Source organism: Elephantulus edwardii, unplaced genomic scaffold (genome assembly GCF_000299155.1).
Source record: "Elephantulus edwardii isolate Elephantulus edwardi_28Jun2011 unplaced genomic scaffold, EleEdw1.0 scaffold00348, whole genome shotgun sequence".
Taxonomy (NCBI): domain Eukaryota; kingdom Metazoa; phylum Chordata; class Mammalia; order Macroscelidea; family Macroscelididae; genus Elephantulus; species Elephantulus edwardii.
This window is the reverse complement of record NW_006400098.1, coordinates 1,759,681-1,769,720: the sequence shown is the minus strand read 5'-3', so window position 1 is coordinate 1,769,720 and position 10,040 is coordinate 1,759,681.

The window sequence follows — 10,040 nt, the reverse complement described above, 5'->3', positions numbered from 1 at the left end:
GTCCAACTCTCTGATGCATAACAAGTGATTGCAAAGACCATGGCCTGTATCAGGCGCACCTTAGTCTCCAGAGAGACACCGTTGCTCTTGAGTACTTTAGAGAGGTCCCTAACAGCTTATACATTGGGTTTTCAGAGGCCTGCTATTTCAGAAGTGGATGGCCAATCCTTCTTCCTAGTCTGTCTCAAACTGAATGTTTAGATTTAGAGGAGTATCTGACAGACAAGCAAGTTTCTGTCATACTTTATACAAAAACCTGTAGAAATAAAAGCAAGAGCTCTCCCATTATTTGATCTTTGTAGCCTTTTGATGCCTGCCAATATCTGATCTGACTGTATGAATAGAAGTTGCCTTGTATTTAATGAGTAGAACATGTACTGCGTCTGAGTATAATTTGCATTACATGTGCTCATTGTATATTTGTATCACATCTAAAGAGTGCACGTTTTAACACTTTTCTTTTGTTCATTTCCTTTTAAATCAATGCTCAAAAGTAAGACCAAGAGGCAGTCTTGGAGGTGACTCTTGCTGTTCCCCAGATCTGTGTAATAAAGTGCATTTACGGAAAAAAACAAAAAAAAGGTAAGACCAAAAGTTTCAGTAAAAAAAAAAATTAAAAGTTTTTTGCTTTTATCAAAAAAAGTTTAAGAATTTGATTTTCCTTAAAAATATTTTCTACCCTCTTTAGAGTTTCAGCCAGAGTTCAGAACGGAAACATTTTTTTCCAAATTTATCTTTTCCTTTCTGTCTTAAGTTTCATATAGCAATAGTTTAAAGATCATAAATGTCATATATTTTAAATTTATCCATTAAAATAAAAAAACTGGATTTAAAGGAATATATATATATATATATAGCTACTAGAAAATATATATGGAATTATCTCATTAAAATAAGGAACATTCAGGTAGAATTAGTAAACTCCTCTAAATTAACACAAATACTACAAAATAATTAGACCCTGAAATTTTTAAAATTCACTAACTTAAACCCTAAGTCTTCTAAAACACACACACACACACACACAGATATATAAATTCTCATTCTATCAGTCTGACCCTGCAATTAAAAGAAAACCCCAGAAAAACCCTTTAGATCACCAGAGTAACTCTAATCTTTAACTGTTACTTTTCAGTATTCGACAATGGCAATTTGGAAGAGCAAAAGACAGACTAGCTAAAATCCAAATGTCTTAAAACTGCTATTGCAGAATATTTAATTAAAACCTTTTCATCCAGCAAACGCGTCCAAACCCTCCAATTTCAAGGCCTTAGCTTCCAGCGTGGGAAGCCTCGTCACAGTCACACAAGCCACAGATTATCAAAAGATACTGCAAAACAAAGTGAAGGGGCAAAAGGGAAGCCTCTTGCCACTTGCTTCCAATGCAGTCCTCAGAAACACCTGGCTGAGCTGTGCCCCAAGCCAGTCTTGGCAGCAAAAGAGCCATCAGACTGATGGGACCCCAGCCTCCTCAAGAGTGTTTTAAGTGGCCAGGACAGCATGTGCGTAAACCTGGAAAAGCTTTGAGTATGCACGAACATTGCTGGTGAAAAGAATTGACTTTCTTCCGGACCCTAGGACATTTTGTCCTAAGATTTTTAGTAACCTTCTTTCCCTCTGCCAACTTACTACTGAAGACATTTATAAACACCTGTTTACCTACCCACCTGCCCCAGTCATTTTTATGACCTCTTCCCCCAATCATTTTTTTTTCTTTGTATTGTTTATTTAATGTTAATAAAGAAGTAAAAGTAACATTTTCTTTTTAAAATTACTTTTAAAGTTTGATATTGGTTTGCATACAAAATTCATATACATTGTTTCACACTTTCCTTCATTCATATTGCGTTTCATGCAATCATTCCCATACATTGTGTGTTCCAGAAACAATCACTATTAACATTTTACTTGGATTAGTAAATGGTTTATAGAAGTCTAAATCTACGTCCATTACTCATCTGTCATTTTGACACAATTGCTTTCATGTTGTCATGAGAATGACATTTTCCCACTACTATTTCTAATACCAACAGAAACACATTTGAGAGATTTCAGGACAACTTCTCAAATAGATAAACAAGGATAATACTCTGGTAATCTTGTTGTTGTTATTGTTGTTCCCCCAATCATTTTTATGACCCCTTATTCTCAGCTGTCATCCTATGAATAGAGCCTAATCATACATTCCTTTTAAGCAGTGTTTTCCTTTATCTGTTCCAATGTCACTGTCATCCTCTGTTTACTCTTCTGTCCTCCTCTCAGCCCCCATAGCAAACACGCTTGGTAGCAGTGATGCTGTGTAGCATTTGTACCTCTGTGGCTAGAATGCTTCACTCAGCATGCCGTCCTCCGGTTCCCTGTGCTGTATAGCGTTTTACAAGTTCATTATTTTTCAGTAATACATAAAAACTCCATTATATAAATATACCGTCTCCTTATAGTACTCCCCACCTTACGAGCCCAGAAACCATATAATATTCTTTACTATATCTCTCCACTCTGACTCTCACCCTTTATAATTAGCCAAATTGTTCTAACTAACTCAGCCTAGTAAAAAAAAATTATCCTAATACCCTGTTATGATGACTGCCTCTTAGGTCAAGTATCGGTATTGCATAAGCACAATCAAATGTTCTGGGATTCCCATTCTTCTCAGAGTCAGCCACAGCTTGTTGTGATCCACACACAGTTAATGAAACACAGATAGGCATACCTCTGGTACTCTCTGCTTCTCCACCCTTCTCACCCTTTTCATTACTAACTGGATCTCAGAACTTAAACCTAGAAATCCCCCACGTACAGTAGATCAGTTTGCTACACCACCGATATTCTGGCTACAGGAGACCCTCCAAGACTTTACCCATGACCAGATATCCTTCTATACTTTCTGCTTATTCTTCCTTCCCTAAATAAATAGGAAATCTCCACTCCTCATCATCTGTTGCGTAAGAATCAGGAACCTGTTCTACCATTCACAGCCCTGCCTCAGTGCTTTCCCAAGCGAACTCCCAGCTGTCCTCCTGCCAGGTAAGCACCCAACTATCCACTACAGATTAGATTATCACCCTGGGCCCAATTCAAAACTAAGACCTCAGCCAGAGCTGTCCTATTTCACTCTGCATCCCAAACAGGGCCTATCTTTACTGGAAGCCCTCTCAATCAAAGGCTCCAGATATGACCTTCAAAATAGGGCATATTTTCCAAAAAGCCATCAAATTCTTTTCCCAAAACTTCCTCCCACTCCAATCATCAGGTCTATTGTCCTAGGCCACATACCTGCGTCACAACCACCCCTCCAACTCCACCTATGTCTCTCTAGACAATCTTTCCCTCTTTGAAAAATTCTCCTATGCTAAGTTCTTATCCCAATCCCATCTTCCTTTCTAACCATGTCACTGGGCCCTTTGCTTAGAAAAAAGCGCAGTTTCTCTCTTTCATTACTTAATATAAACTCCATGCAACATCAACATTGGCACTGCCTGCCGTTACAAACTGCCCTGTCTTTTCGTTTCATTCTATATCACCCAGCAAAAATACTGACCTTAAAGAAACCAATACTTTGCACCAAAAATATACGTCATCAACCCCTAACTCCAGCATATTTAGTTACATTTTTTCAGGTTATAGAAACAGAGCATCAACACAGACCAGAGTCAGCTTCTCTTCAAAGTCAACTTTTAAAGATGCCGCAAAGCAAGAAGCGGTCTCTTCTTCGCCTGTGCACTACTCCTGCCTGTCAACCAACTGGACGGGAACATGCACACTAGCCTATCTACTTCCCCGTTTCATTCACAACCAACTCTGAATGAATACCCATTCCCCTAATCCAAAACCTTAAACACAAACGGGCAATTGTGGGACCCCTCCCTTTAGTGCCTGGCCTAGAAGTAATAACAGGAATGAGCACAGGCACTGCAGGCCTGGGAGTCTCCTTAGAAAAACTCCAGCATCTCTTAAAAACTCTCCAAAAGCCACCAGATGATATTGCAGCTCAGCATATTGCAGTAAAAGACAGGGATTCCCCGTTAGCTACTCCTTGCTAGTGATTTTCTTGATAACTTTTGCTCCCTGGTTCATAAATCTCTTTCAGAAATTTTTAATAGACCGCCTCACTGCCATCTCCCAAGGAGATGCCCAAGAACACGCGAAAGCAATGCAGCTCCTTCAGACCTTACAGGAAACCAACATCAGCCCCCAACATCGCCCCAACTCAGCAGGAAGCAGCCAGAGACTACTTCGCCCCTTTCCATTTATAGTCCTTTAGGGTCAGGAATGAAGGGAGAAAATGGCACTTGTCCCACCACCCCCAAGCTTAACCACTTCCTGAGAAACTTAATAAAACCTGCGCTGGTCACATCAAGGACCAGACCAAACAATGGCTCCTGATAAGAGCGTGAGCTTGAGAAAATAAAACAAACAAAAAGCTAAAAATTAAACTAACACGCCAAATTCCAAGAAGTCCCATCTTAGACCTCCCCAGGGAAAGGAAAATGCCCCAAAGTGCTGGGGAGCCGTTTGGATCCTGTCTGCATGCCATGTGGCTGGGTCACTTGGCGTCCTTTGCAGGACACACAATAAAGGCCTGTTCTTGGGACCAATTCCTTTCTTTATTTCTCGCCCTCACGCTCTTTTTTTATATCTAACACCAGGGTCCACCCAGAGGCGACTGTACCTCGTCCCCAGGGAGGAAGCTCCGAGTCTCACCCCGAGAGACCAGGACAGGACAGGCCGAGCCCCCAACACAAGCCACGGGGTACCAGGCGCCTGTCCTGTAAATTCCTCCACGTGCACCTGCCGCCTGGGGCTCACTTCCGGTGTCCCACCCGCACATCCAGCCCCAGACACAAAGGTTCCGTGACACAATAACCACATAACTTGACTGCATTTAGGGCTTCACCCGGGAAACTAGATCTATTTACAACTTGTTTCTCCAATAAGGAAAAGCCCACGTTTTCTTTAATGACACGTATAAACTGGCTCAGCACTAGCTCTCGGGCTGCACAGAGATTTCCACTCCACCCGGCGGACTATGGAGAACACACACTTCCGGTTCCCAGGCGAGAGGTCCGTCGGCGGAGGCGGTCCGTGTGCGAACACGCACTGACGACCTAAGTGCCCGGGGTTGTGTCCAGTCCCCTGAGCGGCGCGCGTTACAGAGGCGGCGCTCACTGCCCAGGAGCTCGGCGGCCACGGGGTGGCTGACCTCCGTCCTGCAGCGCTGGGACCAGTCAAAATAGATGTCACTGCACCAAAAGGCGGCACGAGGAATGACAGGAGACGCCCCTCTATGAAGGGACAGGACAAACCCAGAGCCTGCTGGAGTCGGGACACAGCCAGTGGCCTCTCTGTCCTGCTGACATGCTCAAACTGTGTGAGATGAAGCTTCGACATCCTTTCCTTTAAGGAGCATTCCACTTACACTTAGACGTTTAAAGAGGTCTTTGAGAACAGATTTGCCCAATGTAACTTTTTTTAAAAAAAATTTTTTTACTAGCTGGGTGGGTTTTTTGTTTTGTTTTGTTTTCTTTCGTGTGTGTGTGTGTGTGTGTGTGTGTGTGTGTGTGTGTGTGTGTGTGTGTGTGTGTGTGTGTACCGTCAAATCAGATCTGACTGGCACAGGAGATTGTCCCTCCTTTTCCAACAAAGAATCTGGTGGATTCGAACCTCATACCTCTGGGATTGCAGTGCAGTTTCTTGCCACTAGGCCATCAGAGCTCCCTTGGCTGGGTGTTTTGTTTGTTGTTGTTGTTGTTGTGCTTTTTTGAAATTTTTATTTTATTATTTTTTTATGCATTGTACCGCCAAATCAGATCTGACTGGTACAGGAGAATGGCTGGGTGTTTTTGACATTGGGTGTTGAGGATTATAGATCTAAGTAAAATGAAATACAGAAGATATCCATAGCTGGATCTTAGGTGGGTTTGTTTGTTTGTGTGTGCCATCAAATCAGATCTAATTGGGACAGGCGGAGATTGTCCCTACTTCCAGATGCTCTGCTGGATTTGAACTGTGTGCCTCTGGGATTGCTGTGCAGCTTCTTGCCCACTAGAGCTCGCCTGGATCTTAGGTTTTAGGATTACTAGATTTAAGACACACAGGTTTTTCTAGGGATGATAGAAGGAGAACTGATGCCTTTGAGCTGTGGTGCTGGAGAAGAGTATTGTATATACCATGGACTGCTAAGAGAACAAACAGGTTTGTCCTAGAGAGGGTGAAACCAGGCTGCTCCTTGGAGGCAAAGATTCTGAAGCTTCGTCTGACATACTTTGGACATGTTGCAAGGAGGGATCAGTCCTTGAAGAGGGACATCATGCTTGGGAGGGTGGAGGGACAGCGCAGGAGAGGAAGACCCTCGATGAGATGGACTGATTCAGTGAAGTGACTGGGGTAGTGGGGAGTAGGTGTGTCAGAGCCAATACGATTGGCACAGGATAGAGCAGGATTTGGGGCTGTCGTCCACAGGGTCGCGATGAGTCACAGGCGACTCGACGGAGCATAGTGACAACATATTTAAGACACCGACTAATACTCATCAGGTTGGACGTAAAACGTTGTCTTTGTGGATATTGTTAGGTGCTGTTGAGTCATGATAATCCGATGAAGAACAGATCTGAATCTTGTCCTGTCTTCTTCCTCTTCCCAACTCTGTGACACCTACTGTCATAGTTCCTACATCAGCCCATCTCAGTGAGGGTCTTCCTCTTTCACGGCCCCTCTCTGCCTTTCCCAAAATATGTCCAAAGTCAGTCAGATGAAGTTTCCCCTCCGTGGCTCTCGGGAGCATCCTGGTTACATTTCCTTCCAGACAGACTAGTTTGTTCTTTTCACAGTCCACAGGCTATCCAGTCCTCTGCCGGCACCACAAGCCAAAGGCATTGATTCTCCCCCCGTGTTCTTTATTCACTGTCCAACTTTCACACGCATAGGTGGTGGTGGTGGTTATGTGCCATTGAGTCGCTTGCAACTCACAGCATAAGATGCGACTGAAAATACCATGGCTTGGGTCAGGCACACCTTAGTACTTAAACTGACCACCTTGCTCTTTAAAACTTTGGAGAGGTTCTTGACAGAAAATGTCCCCAACGCCAAGCCTTCTGATTTCTTGATTGCCACTACCATGAATGTTGATTGTGGATCCAAGCAAGATGAAACTGTTTTAACCTTGTTGTTTGAGTCGGATTCGACTGGTACAGGAGGAGATTGCCTACCCCTCTGTCTTCAGCAGAGCATCTAGTGGATTCAAACCACGCACCTTTGGGATTGCAGCGCAGCTTCTTGCCACTAGGCCCCCAGAGCTCCCTAAGATGAAACTGTTAACAACTTCAGTCTTTTCTTCGTCTAACCTGACACTGCCTACTGGCCCAGTGGTGAGGATTTTGTTTTCTAGATGTTGAGATGTCATCAATATTGAAGGCTGTCATCTTTGATCTTCTTAACAAGTATTTCAAATTGTCCTCACTTTCCACAAGCAAGGTGAAATAGTTGGTAACTTCAGTCTTTCCTCCATCCAACATGATATTGCCTCTTGGTCCAGTGGTGAGACTTCTTTGTTTTCTTGCTGTTGAGATGTAATCTTTGATCTTCTGCTGTCCTTTGCTTTGAATCTTCACTTTCTGCAAGGAAGGGTGTGTGTCATCTGCATAACAGGTTGTTGATGAGTCAGTCCGTCTTCCTGCAATCCTGATGCCACGTTTTGCTTCTGAAGTCCAGCTGCTCCAAGGACTTGCTCAGCATGAAACCCGAATAGGTGTGGAGAAAGGATGCAACCGCAACGCACACCTTTTGGGATTGTAAACCACGCAGTGTTCCCTCCTGTGTGGACATCTGCTGCTTGGTATGAGTCTGTTTTGCACCAGCACGATTAAGCGTCCAGGGATTCCCAGCGTTTGAGGTACGTTAGGCCAGGTGACCTACATGTCCCCCCAGACCATGTATGTCCACTGGAACTCTCACGCCCCGTATACCTCACTCTCTCGACGTGTTGGCTGGACCTGAGGCATCTTCAGAACCTCCCCCCTGGATACCTGACAGTATCTTTGAATATACTTACTGCACACATAAACACACACGGAGAAACATCCTCTCCAAGCCTGCATCTACCCCCAGTGTATCTCATTCCCCTTCTCACATCTGCTCAGCTCACCCGTCGGCTTGGTTGGGGCTGCTGTTTCTGCTGTTGCAGGGCCGTGTTTATGACACTGACCTTCGTGGCTTTTACTCCCAAGCAGCATCCAGTGTCTCCCTTGGCCTTGGTCATGTTGTTTTCCTTACTCTTCATCTCCTAAACACGACGTGCTTCTCCAGGGACCGATCCCTCCCGATAAAGTGTGAGATAAAGCCTCACCATCCCGGCGTCTAAGCAGCACTCCGCGTACCTTTATCTTGGGGCAGCTTCATTCACTCTTCTAACAAAACCACGGCCTATTCAGTCTTTTTTTGATGGCAGCACAATTCAAAACCATCAGTTCTTTTTATGTCTTCCTTATTAATGGCATCTGTGGGGTGACTGAAAACCCACAGCGTCAGTCAGGTGCACCTTAGTCCTCAAAGTGACATCTTTGCTCTTTAACTTTTTTGAAGAGTTTTTGGTTTCTTGTTGCCCCTGCAGATTTGCCAGGGTCTCCCCGCTACCCGGGGGAGTCTTTGATCTTAGAAAAAGTTCAATCTGCTTCTCTTGGCTATGAGTGGATGAGAGGCATGGTGAGGTCAGAAAAGCCGTTTTCTGAGTGTGACAAGGAAAAGCGAGAGAATGTTTTCTGGATGGAAGGGCCCATCCCCTGAGCAATTCAGGCGACCTGGCTGCTTCTGACCTGTCCTGGGAGATTCAGGGTGGTGCTGGGGACACAGCAAGCGAACAGGAGGGGGCTGGCAGAGGTGAGACTGTCTGTGAGGCCAGGCTGTTGACCGCCACCTCTAAGGTGGGAGGCACGAAGCCCAGGTTTCCACCTGGGAGGTCGGGAGCTGCGGAGAGCTTGAGAGCAGGGTAGGGTTTTTTATTATGCTTTTTATTGTGATTTCATTGAAGCTGTTAATCTTCACGGGAGCTGACTGCATCTTCCTCCCCTGCAGCAGCTCGTGGGTTTGAACCGCTGACCTGTCCATCAGCAGCCCAGTCCACCTGGGAGCTTGGGTCACAGCAGCACCCACAACAGAGCTGGCTGCTACGTAAGGTGCTCATGGCTGATGATGGCCATCACTGAAATGGTTCAAAGCACCGGCTGGGGCGTGGGGTGGTGGGGCTGCTGTCTGTCTGTAGGCCCTTGACCCTGCTGTGAAGTGGTCATTTCCTATCGGCTGAAGCTGAAGACGGCCTCCGCGGCCTGCGAGTGGGCAGCAGCCATGCTGATCTTCATGCTCTTCGGCCTCCTGGCCGTGGACTTCTCCTGCCTGGGCGGCTGCACCCTGTCCCTCCAGGCGGCCCCGGGCCTCGACCCGCAGCCGCCGCCGACGCCAAGGGCCCCCTGCTCCCTGCAGGTCCAGCAGTCCCAGCGCCTCTGAGCAGTGTCCTCTCTACTGGCCGAAAAGGAACCAAAGAGGAGTCCAAGCCTGTCGCCCCACCCGCACCCCCGTGACCCACCGGGGAGGCTGCCAGCTGGCCGGGAGGTGGACGGAGACGTTACTGACCAAGGCTTCAGTTTCTGGTGGCCAGCCGGCTGTAGAGGCCACGCACCCCCAGAGCCCGGCTGCTGGCACCAGGACCACCCAGGCCACGTGGCCGCCAGGAAGCGAGACCCCGAGGCCAGCCAGAGGTCCCTGATCACGGTTATTTATTATTATCATTATCATTTTTTTTTTCTGCCGCCGGCGGAATCAGAGACAAGGACGCAGGCAGGATCACGCGAAACCAGAATTCCTTCCGGAGGGCAAATCCGTACAGATCATGGGGGAGGGGGAAGGGAGGATGGGGTGGGGAGAAGGGGGCTGCGGTGGGGTTGGGGCCAGGAAAGGTGGAAGGACAAAAGGACAGATGGCTCTGTCCGGATCTGCTAAGCCACCCCAACCAGCTCCAGCCCCTCCCCCACCCCACCCCGCAGAGAGAT